Source organism: Callithrix jacchus, chromosome X, assembly GCF_049354715.1.
Source record: "Callithrix jacchus isolate 240 chromosome X, calJac240_pri, whole genome shotgun sequence".
In the NCBI taxonomy this organism is placed as follows: domain Eukaryota; kingdom Metazoa; phylum Chordata; class Mammalia; order Primates; family Cebidae; genus Callithrix; species Callithrix jacchus.
In genome coordinates, this window is record NC_133524.1 from 18837266 (window position 1) to 18853143 (window position 15878).

Here is a 15878-nt window from a genome sequence, read left to right on the forward strand (position 1 = left end):
TGGACAACAAGAGTGAAACTCCGTCTCGAAAAAAAAAAACCACTAGTATAGGCCAGGCATGGTGGCTTATGCATGTAATCCCAGCACTTTGAGAGGTCGAGGTGGGTGGATCACGAGGTCAGGAGTTCGAGACCAGCCTGGACAACATGGTGAAACCCCGTCCCTACTAAAATAATTTTTTTTTATTAGCTGGGCATGGTTGTGCACACCTGTAATCCCAGCTACTCAGGAGGCTGAGGCAGGAGAATCGCCTGAACCTGGAAGGTGGAGGTTGCAGTGAGCCAGGATTGTCACTGCACCCCAGCTTGGACAACAGAGTGAGACTCCATCTCAAGAAAAAAAAAAAACACCGGTATTAATACTTAAAAATAGACAACATAAGGACAAAATAAACAAAATTGCATTTCTCATGAAAACCAAAGAACACATAGACATTTCAAATCTTGACAGTTTCTAAAATTTTTTCAAGTTATCCTGCTTTAAGAACCACCACTGGTAGGGCAAGGTGGCTCACGCCTGTAATCCCAGAACTTTAGGAGGCTGAGGCAGGAGGCCAGGAATTTGAGACCAGCCCGGCCAACATGGTGAAACCCCATCTCTACTAAAAACACAAAAATTAGCAGGCATGGTGATGTATGCCTGTAATCCCAGCTGGGATTAGCCTCAGGAGGCTAAGGTACAAGAATCACTTGAACCCAGGAGGCAGAGGTTGCAGTGAGCCAAGATCACACCACCAAACTCTAGCCTGGGCAACAGAGCAAGACTCCTTCAAATTAAAAAAAAAGCCAGATTCGGGGACTCCTGCCTGTAATCCCAGCACTTTGGGAGGTGGCAGAAGCAGGCGGATCACCTGAGGTCAGGAGTTCAAGACCAGCCTGGCCAACATGGCAAAACCCCGTCTCTACTAACAATACAAAAATTAGCCAGGCTCAGTGGCACACACCTATAATCCCAGCTATCTGGGAGGCTGAGGTAAGAGAATCACTTGAACCTGGGAGGCAAAGGTGTCAGTGAGCTAAGATCATGTCACTGCACTCCAGCCTGAGTGACAAAACAAGATCCCATCTCGGAAAAAAAAAAAAAATTAGACAAGCGTGGTGGTGTATGCCTGTAGTCCCAGCAACTCAGGAGGCTGAGGCAGGAGAATCGCCTGAAGCCAGGAGGCGGAGGTTGCAATGAGCCAAGATCACACCTGCACTCCAGCCTGGGTAACAGAACAAGACTCCATATCAAAAAGTACCACCACCAACTCTGTTATCTTTTTATAAATGGTAACCAAAGCCTAAGGTACTTAGAGCCTAAAAAATGTACTTACCACTAAATTATACCAGTATTAATATAATGGTATAAATTATGCATTTTAATCTAAGATAAATACCAGTGGTTTCTTTCATCTATTTCCCCAAGACAAAGAGATCATGAATATTAAGCCCCAAAGCCAGGAAAGGGAATGAAGTCTTTCCTTCAAAATCACCAACACAGGAAGGCACTGTGGCTCACACCTTAATCCCAGCACTTTGGGAGGCTGAGGTAGGAGGATCACCTGAGGTCAGGAGTTTGAGACCAGCCTGGCCAACATGATGAAACCCGCCTCTACTAAAAACACAAAAATTAGCTGCACATGATGGCGCACCCCTGTAATCCCAGATACCGGGAGGCTGAGGTGGGAAAACTGCTTGAACCCAGGAGGCAGAGGCTGCTGGGGGCTGAGATCATGCCACTGCACTTCAGCCTGGGCAACAGAACAAGACCCCATCTCAAAAAAAAAAATCACCAACATTTGCCATTTTCAAAATGTCCAGGTTTTTAGTTCCTGGAATCAACAATCAATTCAAATTCTAAGGAATTATGTGGTAATTCTCAGATGTTAATAATGGTTCTAAAATTCTTAGGGATGATTGATTTGCTAGCTGCAAACTACAAAACACCTTCTGGCGATGCCAGACTAAACTTTGCACCACAGCTCATAGCTCCAGGGTTGATAGCTGGCAGAGCCCACTTTGTTCTTGTATATCCTAAAAACCAGGAATATGACTATGAGGAGATAATGAGACCTATCCTCCCCACCCCAAGAGGGCAGCTAATAGAGACTACATCAGATTTCCATCCACAAGTGGAATGAGAACAGAGCGGGGAAAATGGCAGACAGGATAACCAGACCAAAAAAAAAAGACTAGAGATGACTAATAAGGCAAACAGCAGAGGATACTGCTGCATCCACCCATGTTCCAGTTACTACAGTTAGAAAAGTCATTGTTATTAACCTGAAGAGAAAGGCAGTAAAATATTCAAGTTAAACTTTTCTCTCCCACCCCCAAGAGCTCAAACTAAAATTGGGATTTGGCTCTTCCTTAAATGGAACAAGTGGCTACATCATGTTAATTCAAAAGACTTGGTATTTTACTCAGCCTTTTCAAGGCACTTTACCATCATTAATTATTTCTCAGTGAAGCAGCAAAGGATTACCCTGGCCATTTCACTGATGCGGAAACAGACACCAACAGCAAAAGGAACAGGGGCAGGAAGAGGAGTGATAGGAAGCATCTGGAAGAACAGGCAGGCAGCTAAAAAGGAACAACCCCAAAAGAAAACCAGAGTCACATCTGCCTTATAGCTGACAATCAAAACCCTTATTTGTTTCTGAGCTCAGAGATTTCTGAAATATTTTGAAAAAACGAAGTGCTTTAAAATACCAGTTAAAACTTAATGACAGCTTAAACTTCTTAGTAATAGAAGTGAAGTTGCTTAGTATTAAAAAATACCCAATCTCAGGGCACATATTGATTTCTACTTATACCAGCAACTCATTTTTCCCCTCAAGCTTAACCAGTATTTTATCTATTTGAACCAGAAAATAATCTCATGAAAATATATAGCTTTATATAATCCTAACAAAAAGTCACAAAGTTAATACCACATAAGTCAGAAATAATTTGCAGTTACACTCAGAATTTTGCTTGGATAATTATGACAAAAATACTGACTTCTCGAGTTCATCCTTTGAATGAAAGGAATACTTGTTCTACATTCATACTGATTTTTGTAGCTATAACCCCCTGAAATTTTCAGGAATTAAACTATGGGTGGAAAGCTGTAAACACCCAGAAATTAGCACCACCAGAGTGGGCTCTGAATAAACTGAACTCCATAGTAAAGACTGCACAGGTGCTTAATAAAGACGTGTTGATGGAATCATTAATCAAAAGGACTGACCAACAGCCTCATGAGAAAAACTGATACACCTTTTTCAGACTGACTCCAATGTTTTTTGTACATGTCATGACACTATCAACTTTAGAGCATCAGCACATATAATGCAGTATAGTTACACAAATCTTTTTTTCCAACTACCAATTCCAAAGCAAATCAGGTTCTCTGGGGTAAATAGGTATACATCCTTAAGAAGCACATATGGCTGCACTATATATATATATATATATATATATATATATATATATATATATGTATTATAAAGTTTATTCAAAACTTTCAAAGCCATTTTAAATGGTGTTTTTTCTTCACATTCTATCAAACTGTTTTAAAGGTTATAGATAAAGCTATAAACAAGGCATCAGGTGAATACTCATAAACTCTTTTCTCAAAATCCCACTGGATTCATTTCCAAAAGCTTATTTTCACATTCCTCCCATTAAATAGAAAAAAAACCCACAAACAGCCTGAAAGTACATTCGCCATTGGAAACACTTTTAATGAGTAAGAAAAATAACAGACAAAATCGTCATCATTGAAAAACATTTCCCTGAGCTGTTATTGAAAAGAATTAAATATGCGCCTATGAACCATTGTCATGAAACAATTGTTCATCAGAGGCAAGTTGCACTCCCTAAATGTTGTCCGGTCTTATAACACTTTTCCCTCAAAACATAAATATGAATAGCTCTAGGAGCACTGAAATGTAGCAGCATGTGAAGTTGTTTCAGAAAACTATCTCCAATAGTTTTGTAAATCATCTGATCGTAAGCAAGTTACTTTCTCTGCCTCAGTTTACCCCCACTAACCAATCTATTAACTTTCTAGAGATGCCCTAAAGTCATAATCGTTAATCTCCTAATTTACAAACAAGCAAATTTCAAATTGCAATCACACTTTGTGACGCTTGACAAATGTTTAACAACTTCCTTCTAAAAAAAATCTATAGTATTAAACCGGAGCCTGTAAGTAAATACTTTCGCTGCCCAAACCTTTCGGAGGTCGGGGAGCCGAATTACAGGTCAGCCCAGGAAGCTATCTATGTACAAACTCGAGGGGTAAAATCCAGCAAATTCGCCTAGACCCGTTATCCCTCAGGCTCTTCACACCTAGATAGGGCACAAGCCCTATCCAGGTGAAAAAAGCGAGAAGGTTAAGAAACCATTTCCGGACTGTTCCTAAGTGAAAGCAACAACTTTTCCTACGTTCGGTCAGGCCGCGAGGCACGGCGATCGCGACCGCCTCTCGACCCCTCAGGCGGCTTGGAGCCCCCATCGCCTCCCCGGCAGTCCACGACCTGCCGCGCCCTCCAGGTCCACTGCACAGCGAGAGTGAGCCACCGTCGCCTCCAGCCCCCGCCAGGAGCCCCGCGGCGCGCACCTGGCACCCGGATTCGCGCCCACACGCCGCCACGGGCGCATCCTTCCGGGCCGCTGTTTCCCTCCCAAACTCCAAGAGTTACCCCGGCCCAGACCAGGCAAAGTCAACTTCCCTCCTCGGTCCCGCCGCCCACTGTGACGGCCCCCGCCCCGGGCCCCAGCCCGGCCCTACCCACGGCGGGGAAGATGCGCCGGAGGGCGCTGTCCGCTCTTCAGGCGAGGGGACTGTTGGAAGCTACCGGCCGGGCGCCCAAACGCCGCGGCGGGCCAAGGGGCCCTGGGACGGCGTGAGAACAAGCGCGAGAGCGGCTGAGGGGCGTCCGTGGAGGGCGCCGGGGGCGGAAACCGGAGCGCGAGGCCGAGCTTAGGTGGGACACCGGCGGGATCGTAAGGGGGCGTTCCTCAAACGGGACGCGCGCCGATGGCTTCTCCCCGCCCGCCCAGGGACATCGGTCAGGGTCCAGGAGACACAGCTCCGCCTCTCCATTCCTTACGGGGCCCAAAATCACCAAGTACCTACAGTCTCGTCGGTGAAAACAACGAAATTCTGTCCCACAGATCGCGCGAGCCGGCACCAAGCTTCACGCCGTCGCCGCCATGTTTGAGAAGCCGCGCGCGGAGCCGCGCATGCCCCGCAACCGCCACTGCCGCCCCGCCCCCCGCGCGGCTGGCCCGCGTGCCCTGCGGTTGCCGCGAGCACGCCCTTTGACCGCAGCCGCGTGCGGGGCCCGAGACGGGGTCAAGCATAGCGCCATCGGGGGCAGTAGCTGAGTGTGTGCCACTGCCAGCCCGGGAAAGCCCTTGGCACTTTGCCTCCTACCCGCCACGCCTCCGCCAAATAAAAAACCAGTCGCAGCCCCTGCACCCGAAGCCGTGGGGAGCCCCTAGATGGGACCCCGGGTTCTGCGTCAAGTTCCATCCCGGGAACTCGCTCCCCTTCGCTGTTGCCTTCGAATCCTGGCCACGCACCCAAAAAGCAGGCGCTTCCCTCGGAACTCAAGCAAGTTCGAGGAGCAGGGAGAAGCAGCTGGTTACAGAAGCTTGAGCAAAGCCACTCCTTGGCGGGTTGCAGCAGTCCTTGAAACAACTTTTTTTTTTTTTTTCCATGAGTTTTTGCCACGGATTCCCCTCCCAGCTTCCCTCTCTGGATTTCGTTCTTCCTCTAAACCCAGGGTTGAGCTAACGGGAACTAGATGAACCCACAGGGGGAAATCACTTGCTCACTGACTCAGGAGCATCCCCAAGAGTGCGTTTTAGGGTCCCTTCTACCGGACAGGGCCCATTGAGCAGGTGGAGGTCGCAGCAAGGAGGGGCCGTAAAAATAGCCTTAAAACGACCAGCGAATCTCTCCGGACAAATTGCAGCAAACAGAACGCCAGAGAAAAACATCTGTCCCTCGTTCTGAGGTTAGGTATAAGCCGATTTCAAATTTTTGTTTGAAAAATAATACAATGTTCTGTATTAGCCAAGAACAAACCATTGGTAGGGCTTCTCTATCTAGAACTCTTTCCAAAGCTGGGTGTAGGTTTCCTATCTGTGATCACCTAACTTAGTGCGGACGGCATGATATACTTTTTAAATCATAATTTGGAAATCAGAGCTTAAAACTCAAAACTCCTGTGGAATATATCCATTGTCTACAACGCAGGATAGAATTTTCCAGTTGCAGCTTATGCAATATTAAGCAAAAATCACAGTGTTTATTGTATTTAAACATTGGCAAGTGGCACAAAGTCAAATGGCTCTAGTATTTAATCTTTTAAAAATGAAAAACTAAATGTTAATGCCAAATTCGAGTAAACTTAAGGCGCAAATAAAAAGACTAGATTGATGATACGCAAATATTAAAGAGAGATTTTGTCCTATCAATTGTATAATATATATCACGCAGGAGAAAATGTTGAAGTGGTCTAAGATGAAGGTTCCAACATGTTTTTAAAAGCCAAAAAGAGTCCGGGCGTAGTGGTTCACGCCTATAAATCTTAGCACTTTGGGAGACTGAGGCGGGCAGATCACCTGAGGTCATAAGTTCAAGACCAGCCTGACCAACAAGTAGTAACCCCGTTTCCACTAAAAATACAAAAAATTAGCCGGACATGGTGGCATATGCCTGTAATCACAGCTGCTCGGGAGACTGAGGCAGCAGAATCGCTTGAACCCGGGCGACGGAGGTTGCGGTGAGCCGAGATCACGCCACTGCACTCCAGCCTGGGCAGCAAGAGCGAAACTCCAAAAGTTACCTCTCAAAAAAAATAAAAAATAAAGCCAGAAAGAGATCTTCAACAGAAAGAAATTAAACAGAGGTTTAATCTAAACAAACCCTTATTAGGGGCACAGCAGGACTGAGGAGGACTTAAATTCTTAATTAGTGGCTACTGTTCTAATCCCGATGCAATGGAAATATTTGAAATTCATCTCTACATTCTATATATGAAAGATTTAATTGACTTATCATTTATACCTCTTTTATTTCTATGGCCCTTTATTAAATTGTAGGAATACTACTATGATTGCTAAATTGTCTGGCTCACTGATACCTCATCTATTTTCAGTATTTCTGCTAACACGAAATTACTAAAGCCCTTATTCTAAAAATGTAATTTGAATTATCTTCTTTTTTTTTGAGATGGAGTCCTGCTCTGTTGCCCGGGCTGGAGTGCAATGGCGCAATCTCACCTGACTGCAACCTCCACCTCCCAGGTTCAAGCAATTCTCCTGCCTCAGCCTCCAGAGTAGCTGGGGTTCACACCACCACACCTGGCATGTAATGTGAATTCTCTATACTAGAACATCCTCTCAGTTATTATGCTCACCAAAAGATTTATAGAAATGTGACTCTTTGTTATATTAAATCTGAGTTATTAATAATAACAATAACTGCCATTTATTGAGCATGTGCTGGGAATCATACTAATCTCTTTAGAGACAAATTTCCAGTATTTGCAATGCTCTTTCACAACTTTTCTAAGAGTTAGATACGCTTATTCCCATTTTACAGATGAGGAAAATAAATTAATACACAGCAAATAAGTGGCAGTTAGCTTCTGAATATATTAATGTATTCAAATATATCCCAATAATTCCTTCCCCCCTTGTCATCAATTATGCTTTTATCATCTACTATGTATATGAACTTTTCAATAATAATTATTTTATTATACCCTGCTTTTCCCCCTTTGCCAAAATAAATTTGAGACAGCTTTTTCATAATGTTAACACAGGTTGGAACATTATTATGTTCAATTAACTTTGCCTAAAAAGCATGAACATAAAGAGACTGAGAACTGAAAGAGTAAGAACTAAAGCTGGTGAAATCCAAGTTTTCATGATTTATTTTTCAAGCCTCAGATCTGCTCCTGTGAATTTGCTCCTATAGTTCTCCTGATTTGGCCCCAAGCCTGTTACAACCTTCAAAAATACACATCACTCCACCCAGTCCAAGTCCAGGGCAAAATATTCCTGTATTTCAAGCATGTTTTATTACTTCCTTTGTACCTATTATAGAGTTCAATATTAGTGAAAGTGAAAAGATAATCTTCCCTAAATAAGCAAGTTTAATCTAGATCTTCATCAGTACACATGCTTATATTGAAATAATATCAGCCGGGCACTGTGGCTCACACCTGTAATTCCCCCACTTTGGGAGGCTGAGGCGGGTGGATCACCTAAGGTCAGGAGTTTGAGACTAGCCTGCCCAACCTGGCAAAACCCTGTCTCTACGAAAAATACAAAAATTAGCCAGATAAGGTGGCAGGTGCCTATAATCCCAGCTACTTGAGAGGCTGAGGCAGGAAAATTGCTTGAACCCCAGGAGGTGGAGGCTGCAGTGAGTTGAGATCTCGCCATTGCGTCTCAAAAAAAGAAAAAAAAAAAAAGGCCAGGTGTGGTAGCTCACACCTGTAATCCCAACACTTTGGGGGGCTGAGGTGGGCAGATCACCAGGTCAGGAGTTTGAGACCGTACTGGCTAACAGTGAAACCTCATCTCAACTAAAAATACGAAAGATTAGCCAGGTATGGTAGCATGAACCTGTAGTCCCAGCTACTCAGGAGGCTGAGGCAAAAGAATCGCTTGAACCGGGGAGGTGGAGGTTGCAGTGAGCTGAGATCACACCACTGCACTCCACCCTGGGCAACAGAGTGAGACTCCATCTCAAAAAAAAAAGAAAGAAAGAAACTATATGATTTGCATGCATAACGTTAGTGTTTTAGGATTAGTGAAGACTCCCTCTAGTTTTCCTACTAAATGGGCATCTTTCTCCCTAAAACACAGAAGCCTAACTAAGCCCGGCAGAGACTAGAGTTCCAAGTTGTAACTAGTAAACCCACTATTCATATTTTCACCTTAGTGTAAAAATGCATATAGAATGGGTATTAAATCACTGATTATTTAAAATAGTGACTTTACAAACATCTTCAGATCCTTGTTTCTAACGATTTGCCCTTTTATCCCCATTAAACCAAGAGCACATATCTATAAGATATAAATTGGTTTTAGTATTGTTATTGTTGCTTACAATAAACCTCTTTTTTTAGCTTCAAAATAGTAATTTCCCTGGAAAAAGATCAAGAAGTGAAGTCTGTAGTAGGAAGACAGAGAAGCTCGTCTGACAGAAAGGCAGACAACTTAAAACTTTTCTAAACAGGTAAAAGCAATAGAGAGTACATCCAGCACAGATATCTTGGTTAAAGTACAAGGACATGAAATGTACTACGTGCCTGTAAGCATGGCATGTCTAACCACTTCATAGGATAGGGCTTAACAAAGAGTTATTAGCACACTTATGATTTATTCTTTAACAAGGAAGGAAACTTTAAGGAGGAACTTATTTACTTCCCACAATAAGACGGTTTGAATACTCCAGGAGTCTCCAAAGAGGAGAGACAGACACACACACAGAGAGAGAGAGAGAGAGAGAGTTTTAAAATCTTCAGAGGAATCTATTACCATACCCTTCACCATACTGAACCTTTTTAGATGTACCCATATTATATCCTATTGTATAAATAGATGAATGGAATTTCAGTTGACCAGCTGACAACTGGCCTTTTGGACATTTCAGTAAAACATTTATTATTTCCATTCCTAGCTCTTTAGGAGATCGAGGCAAGTGGATCACTTGAGCCCAGAGTTTGAGACCAGCCTGGGCAATATGGCAAAACCTCATCTCTACAGAATACATACATACATACATAATACAAAAATTATCTGGGCATGGTGGTGCACACCTGTAGTCCCAGCTACTCAGGAGGCTGAAGTGGGAGGATGGCTTGAGCCTGGGGAGGTCGAGGCTGCAGTGAGCAAGATCATACCACTGAATTTCAGCCTGGGTGACAGAGTGAGACCCTGTCTCAAAAAAAATTTATTTTTTTTAATTTTATGCCTTTTGTTTTGGTTATTCTCCATTTGAGTCCTTCCCCCTCCCCCATGCCCCTTTCTTCTAGGACCTCAGTACTGGTGGTGACAATGGCAGTGGCAGTGCAATGACAGCTCCTGGCAGGGGTCCCCTTTTCACAGCTTTGGTTCTCACTGGGTCTTCAGGAAGGTGAGGGGCTGGGGGAGAAGCAGATACACCTTCCAGCTTCCCCCAGTTCCTGGCTCCTTCAGCATCTCTTGCTAGTTCCCTTGAACCTACCCACACTTCTGTAAATAATCCAGTAAATTCAAAATGACTTATGACTACATCTTCTGTTTCTGCTGGGACCATTGTTAAAACAGTTTTCTTTTCATATTTCAAGCCAACCAACTGTGGGGCTGGGAGCCTCAAATACTTCTGTAAAGTGTTTGAGAAGGTAGAGACCCGAAGCACTGTGTCTATAGCACTTACAGATTTCACAGCCTGTTTTATGGAAGGCACTATAACACTATGAGCTAAGAGTGGATAAAATTAATTTGGAGAAAGTGTCTTAGAGTGAAGGTTAAAGAAGATAAGATATGAAAAGCATCTACGTGCTATCCAGTTGATAACAGATCCTCCACAAGTGTTAGTTCCTCATGCGCCTATTTTTTTTTTTTTTTTTTTGAGACGGAGTCTTGCTTTGTCACCCAGGCTGGAGTGCAGTGGCACAATCTTGGCTCACCGCAACCTCCGCCTCCTGGGTTCAAGTGATTCTCCTGCCTCAGCCTCCTGAGTAGCTGAGACTACAGGCACACACCATCACACCCAGCTAATTTTTATATTTTTAGAAGAGAGGGGCACATTGGCCAGGATGGTCTTGAACTCTTGACCTCGTGATCCACCCGCCTCGGCATCCCAAAGTGCTGGGGTTACATGTGTGAGCCACCATACTTGGCCACACCTATTTTTTGACAGTAAAAGAAGTGGCAAGAGTTGAGGGGGAAGAATGCAGAGTTTGACAGACACAGAAGCACACAGAGAATGGCATGTGCACAAAGTAATGAAAAGTCACTGCAGCAGCCAGGTGCAGTGGCTCACGCCTGTGACGGCAGCACTTTGGGAGGCTGAGGCAAGTAGATTGCTTGAGCTCACAAGTTTGAGACCAGCCTGGCAACATGGTGAAACCCCATCTCTACCAAAAATTTAAAAAATTAGCCAGGCATGTGGTGTATGCCTGTGGTTTCAGCTACTCAGGAGGCTGAGGCAGGAGAATCGCCTGAGCCTGGGAGGTGGAGGTTCCAGTGAGACGAGATCGTGCCACTGCACTGCAGCCTGGGTGACAGAGTAAGATTCCATCTCAAAAAATAATCATAATAATAAGAAGGGGTCAATTTAAACAGGACTTGGAGTGCTATGCTAAGGTGTCTGAACTTCATTCCATGGGTAATGGGGATACATTGATGGTTACTAAGCAGAAAACTTGTAGAAACAGTTGCCGATCCCACCACCCCTCTAGCTGCTGCCACCACTCCGAGGGCTCTGCACACCTCTCCTAGTGGAAACGTGATGTCTGCAAGAGCAGCCAGAGATGTGATAAGCACTGACAGGAGGCCACTGGCTATAGCAGACGGAGGCTAGGAACAGTCAGGGCAGTGTGGGTTTCATGGTCACAGGGAGAGTGACGAGCAGCACAGTAGGCAGCGAGCCAGCTGGATCAGCAATCCACAAGGCCAAGTGTGGTCTCATCTTTTTTTTAATTTCAGTTGAGGTTTAACCTACACATGGTAAAGTGCACAAATCAACTTATAAACATTTCTGGCTGGGCACGGTGCCTCATTCCTGGACTCCAACACTTTGGGAAGCTGGGCCAGAAGGATCGCTTGAGGCCGGAAGTTCAAGACCAGCCTGGGCAATATAGTGAGATCCCCCCATCTCTCACTATACTTGGGACTACAGGTGTGCACCATCATGGCCAGCTAATTTAAAAATTAAATTAGCGCACCTGTAGTCCCAAGCTACTCAAGAGGCTGAGGTGAAAGGATCCCTTGAGCCCAGAGTGCAGTACTGCAATGAGCTATGATAACACCACTGCACTCCAGCCTGGGTGACAGAGTGAGACCCTGTCTCAAATAAATAAATAAACATTTCCAATACCCCAGAAAATCTTCTCATGACTCCTCCTGCTCAGGTAACCATTATTCTGATTTCTGTTGCTGTAGATTAGTTTTGCCTGTTCCTGGATATCTTATCAATAGACTCACATAATATGTCCTCTAATGAGTCTAGCTTCTTTCACTAAACATTATGTCCTTGACGTTCATCCCTGCTGGTAAAACATCACCCTCCTTTTAGGAAATGTTGCAGACAGCTTCCCTGTACCCCTCTTCTTTTTTGTTAAAGTTACTGTAATTTGGCCGGGTGCGGTGGCTCACGCTTGTAATCCCAGCACTTTGGGAGGCCAAGGCAGGCGGATCACAAGTTCAAGAGATCGAGACCATCTTGGCCAACAAGGTGAAACCCTGTCTCTACTTAAAAAATTACAAAAATTAGCTGGGCATGGTGGCGCGTGCCTGTAGTCCTAGCTACTCTGGAGGCTGAGGCAGGAGAATTGCTTCAACCCAGGAGGCAGAGATTGCAGTGAGCTGAGATTGCGCCACTGCACTCCAGCCTGGCTCCTGGCAACACAGCAAGACTCTGTCTCAAAAAAAAAAAAGCTACTGTAATTTGCCTTCCAATTATTTTTCTCCTCCTTCTTACAGTGAAATATCTTTCATTAAGGCCTTCAATTATATTAAACCTCAGTCATCTTAATAATGAAAGCTTTGCTTTATTCACAGCCAACAGCAGGTTTCACCTTACAACTGTGCAGGGTACCGTGTAGATAAATTGTGGACCCTTCCTCCCCTTAGAGTCCTTGGTCTAAATACAGATTTGAGGCCGGGTGGGGTGGCTCACACCTGTAATCCCAGCACTTTGAGAGGCCAAAGTGGGCAGATCATTTGAGATGAGGAGTTCGACACCAGTGTGGCCAAAATGGTGAAACCCCGTCTCTACTAAATATACAGAAATTAGCTGGGCATGGTTGCAGGCACCTGTAATCCCAGCTACTCAGGAGGCTGAGGCAGGAGAATTGCATGAACCTGGGAGGCGGAGGTTGCAGTGAGCTGACATCATGTCACTGTACTCCAGCCTGGGCGACAAGAGCAAGACCCTGTCTCAAAACAATAAAAATAAGTAAATACAGATTTGTAAACCAACATGGTGGTTGGGAAGAAAAACACATTTAGAGGCCCTTTGAATTCCATGTATGCCACCCACGTGGGCATTTTTATTGTTTATTTGCCTCTGTCTTGCCAAAAACAAGTAAAAAATAAAGAAAACAACCAAGAAAATTGATTGGAAAGCCGTAAACTCAAACGAATATAGGTGATGTAGTTTAGATGTTGTCCCCTTTAAATCTCCTGTTATACTGTAATCCCCAGTGTTGGAGGCGGGCCCTGGTGGGAGGTGATGGAATCACAGGGATGGATTTCTCCTGAATGTTAGCACCGACCCCTTGGTGCTGTCCTAGCGATGATGAATGAGTTCTCATGAGATCTGGCTGTTTAAAAGTGTGTAGCACCTCCCTCTCTTTCATGTTCCCGCTCTTGCCATATGATATACTAGTTCCCACTTTGCCTTCCACTGTGATTGGAAGCTTCCTGAAGCCTCACCAGAAGCCAAGCAGATGCCAGAGCCATGCTTCCTGAACATTCTGCAGAACCATGAACCAATTAAACCTCTTTTATTTATAAACTTTCCAACATCAGGTATTTATTTATAGCAATGTGAAAATGGCCTGTTACAATAAGCAATCATGGAAATAGGAAGCAGCAGTATCTGACAAAAGGAAGGGTATAATTCAGGGAGCATGGATTCAAGAGAACTGAGAAAGAGGTCAAAAGGGAGCAAAATGGTGAATGGAAGTGGGCACCTGTCTACTCTTGAACACCAAGGAGACCCAGAGTCTAAGAGAGTGCAGGTAGAACTTTTGGCTCTGTGAAAGAAGGCACGATTTTTGCTCCTGGACTGGTTCGTTTCACTGTCTTTCTGTTCCTGGTATGTATTTGCTGATTTAACTCTTCCACTTTCCTAGGGTCACATCATTCCTTTCTCTTCCAGCCCGTCTTTCCTGGGCTGACACCTTAAGTCTTCTCCCCCATTCCAGTGCCAATTGCCAACTTGAAGAATGGTCCCTCTCACTTCAGTCCTTATAATACTCCCACTTTGGTTGTGTTACCACCCCTAGGTGAGTCCAGCTTAGATTTCACCAACGTAGGTCTTCAGAAGTCTTTTACTTTGCAACGCTTAAATGCAACTATTTTTTTCTTGTGTGTATATATTTGTGTTCAATTTTTAAAATACGCAAATAATGCACCCATCACTCAGCCCCAATAATTATGGTCAATCCTGCCCCTGCACACCTCTCTCCATTCTCCCCACTGCCATAGTATTTTGAAACAAATTATAGACATCATATCATGTATTTTGTAAGTATTTTATTATGCATTTCTAAAGGATGACTTTTTTGTTTGCTTTTTTGAGATGGAGCTTTGCTCTTGCTGCCCAGGCTGGAGTACAGCAGTGCAATCTCTGCCTCCCAGGTTCAAGCGATTCTCCTGCCTCAGCCTCCCGAGTAGCTAGGATTACAGGCACCCACCACCATGCATGGCTAATTTTTTTTCTTGTATTTTTAGTAGAGACAGGGTTTCAGCATGTTGGCCAGGCTGGTCTCAAACTCCTGACCTCAGGTAAGCTACTCGCCTCGGCCTCCTAAAGTGGTGGGATTTCAGGCATGAGCCCAGCTTTTTTTTTTTTTACTTTTGATAGAGATGCAGTCTCACTATGTTTCCCAGGCTGGTCTCAAACTCCTGGCTTCAAGCGATCCTACCTCAGACTCCCAAAGAACCAGTATTACAGCCACGAGCCACTGCACCTAGCCTCAAAGCTCTCTTTCTCTCTCTGACCTTTTCTTCCATTGTCACATTCACTTCTCTGACTTCGATTCTCCTCCTCTTTCCTTCATAAGGACCCTGTGATCACATTGGGCACACCCAGGCAATCCAGTTTAATTCCCTGCTAGAAGATCCTTAACTTAAACACATCTGCAAAGTCCCTCCTGCCACATATTTACGGGTTCCAGAGATTAGGATGTGGACATCTTTGGGGGAGCTATTACTCTACGCACCATACAACATACCCATAATGCCACCTATTTAAAACAACTTCTTAATATCATCAGATACCACTCACTATTCAAATTTCTAATTTTCTGATAAAAATACACATGTTTTACAGCTTTAGAAGAAAATATGGTTCATACGTTGCAGTTGACTGATAGGCCTTTAAAATATCTTTTTTTTTTTTTTTTCTGAGAAGGAGTCTTGCTCTGTCGCCCAGGCTGGAGTGCAGTGGTGCAATCTCAGCTCACTGCAACCTCTGCCTCCTGGGTTCAAACAAATCTCCTGCCTGAGCCTCCCAGGTATCTGTGACTACAGGCACTCACCACCACTCCCGGCTAATTTTTGTATTTTTAGTAGAGATGAGGTTTCACCATGTTTGCCAGACTGGTCTCGAACTTCTGACCTCCAGTGATCTGCCCACCTTGGCCTGCAAAAGGGCTGGGATTACAAGCGTGAGCCACCTCACCCGGCCTGAAATCTCTTTTAATCTATGGATCCCCCCTCCATCTTTTTCTTTCTTTCTTTTTGGAATTTGTTATTTGAAGAATTCTGGTTTCTCATGTTCTGGACTTTGCCATTTCTATTCCCATATGTTACTCTGTCTATACTTCCTACAAATTGGTAGTTTAGAGGTTTGGTAAGACTCAAGTTCTTTTTTTTTTGGCAAGAATGCTTCCTAGATGATAGGTAGTGTGCATTTCCATAGGAGGCACATAATGCCTAGTTGTC

At 44.3% G+C, this 15878-nt stretch overlaps 1 protein-coding gene across 11 annotated transcripts in view; it reads right to left on the bottom strand.

Annotated features, from left to right (window-relative positions):
- The window catches only part of SCML2 (Scm polycomb group protein like 2), a 128778-nt gene extending 123578 nt beyond the window's left edge, over positions 1–5200 (bottom strand). For 4 of the 11 annotated variants that reach the window (XM_054250760.2, XM_054250765.2, XM_035288247.3 and 1 more), the window contains exon 1: positions 5110–5200. The gene's annotated coding sequence lies outside the window, so the exon portion shown is untranslated. Of the gene's footprint in view, positions 1–4761; positions 4937–5105 lie in introns of those variants that run through there. The other 7 variants (XM_054250761.2, XM_078363429.1, XM_054250757.2 and 4 more) reach the window with 2 other exon arrangements.
- Positions 5201–15878: the final 10678 nt, after the last annotated feature.